We start from the raw sequence: 2,137 nt of genomic DNA on the forward strand, positions 1-2,137 counted from the left end.
GGGGGGGGCGCGGTTTCGGGAAAAACCAACCACCGACTGACCGCGCGCGACTCCTCGACGCCCGGACGCCCTGCAAAAACTGTCGCCCGAAAATGCGCGGAAAACCGGAAACGCATTGGCGCCCCGGAATTGTGGGCGAAACTTCCGCCGACCCATCGCCGCCCACCGCAGCTCCCCCCCCTCTTTTATGCTCGCTTCCTGCGCATCGTTCGTTCGCATCGAGCCATTTTTAATGTTTTGCTCTCGTTTTCATTTTCATTATTTTTTACTGTTATTTTTGCACTCGATGGAAAGGGGGGGAGGGGGGGGGGGGGGGCGTGGGGAACGGGTGTGGGGTTGGCTGGAGAAATGGTTTTATTGCTGGCGGAGCGGATCATAAGTACAGCCCGGGACGGGGAGGGTGATGGGCCTCTGACAGCGAGCCCATCCTGACAGTGATCGTCCTGACACACACAAGCGTGAAGCACGGGGGGAAACGGTCGTCAGGTGAGCCGTGCGTGATGTTTCGGACTCGCACACAGCGTGTGGGAGCGTGTGGAATAAAGTGATGAAAACTTAATAAATATTTACTGTAAATCGGGCCTCGGGATTGGGTGGCCATTCCACCACCCACCGCCGCTCCGATGTTATCGTCAACCCCCCCCCAACCCACCCAACTGTGTTGCTATTGTTCACCGGTGTCGGACACGCGCCATCCATCCGGTGGAAATGATTCTTCCGGTCCGCGACTGATGGCTCGTCCTCGCAAACTCGATTTCATCCGTTGCATATTGCATCACACACCACTCGTTTGTGTGCGTGTCCTGGCGTGCATCGGAATTAGAAAATCTGCAGCCTCGGCAGCCTGGCTGGGCGATGGAACAACTCGTAAATGGCGGGCGTTCAACTTGCTACTAACATTCCGAGGAGGCGACGATCGCCAGGACCTACCGATGCAGGGTGCTAAAGGGTGCCGTGGAAACACAACGCAACAGACTTGAAACAAAATCGTGGAAATTCCTGCGACGTAACCGCCTGCGAGTGAAGTCTGCTTCTGCTAGTCAAATTTCGGATTTTTGCCAGGACCTTCCTCTTAGGTAAACAATAAAAAGCGGCAACTGAAAAAGCAATGACATGATCGACTTGTTTCGAGCTCGACTGGATCTCGAGCGGACTGGACTGACGGAACGCACACACAGCGAAAACAATAATTCCTTAATTGAGTAACATTGACGGGTTACGTCAGACGTTGCAACGTCCGAAGCTGATTCACTTTGATTGATTGATGTCGGCGGCAGGGCTCCTGCCTTGCCCGAGCGTTTCAGCCTCCGTTTCCCTCTCCCCTCCCTCCCTCCCTCCCTCCCTCCCTCTCTCTCTCCCTGCTCGTTGTTGGTTAGTCCTTTTGCGTGTAACTTGCGTGCGGTTCCTCGATCTGCGGACCGGGTTGGTCCTTACCGAGTGTCCTCGAGTCGCGCGGCTCGGAAGCGCCGCGCTAAATGATTCATCTCCTTTTTGTTGACATTTGTCTACAGCCTGCTGCAGAAGGACGAATGGCCCCCAGAGAGATGATCAGTGATCGAACGGACCCACCCACCCACCGTCTTGTTGACCTCGCACCCAGCCTAAAAACCACAGCTCAGCCAGGAGTGGAGCTTGCGGACCACGGCCCAGTGACGCCAGTGTGCACACATACACTGACTCCGACCTAACGGAAGCACTACCAACCTGCCTACCCCACCCCCGGCCCCCTTTCGGGCGTTCCCTAATTGATATCGATATCTGGCCGGGCGCAGGCAGGCAACAGGACACTGCAGGACCACGCTGTGGTGTGCGCGCGGTGTGACAGTCTATTAATCAATATGTGTGGCAGGCCTGGTCCTCGCCGGGGTTGGGTTGGCCTCTCAGCATAAATTATGCTCACTCGGGCCCGACTCGGGGCCAGAAGGGCTGCGCTGCGTTAACGCTGCCCGAAGACGGCCCACCACTGTGAGGGGTGACTGACCCCAAGATATTGTGGGGAGGGGTGCCCCCCTCACCCCACCCCACCCACCGATGCTGCCGCTAGTTTTTGTCAACTGCCGGCACCAACGGGTTTGAAGAAAACGGACGGTGTGGTGCCGTCTCAGATAACACGCGGTGCATCTCTTTCCCCGCGCGC

This window comes from Anopheles bellator, chromosome X, assembly GCF_943735745.2.
Source record: "Anopheles bellator chromosome X, idAnoBellAS_SP24_06.2, whole genome shotgun sequence".
In the NCBI taxonomy this organism is placed as follows: domain Eukaryota; kingdom Metazoa; phylum Arthropoda; class Insecta; order Diptera; family Culicidae; genus Anopheles; species Anopheles bellator.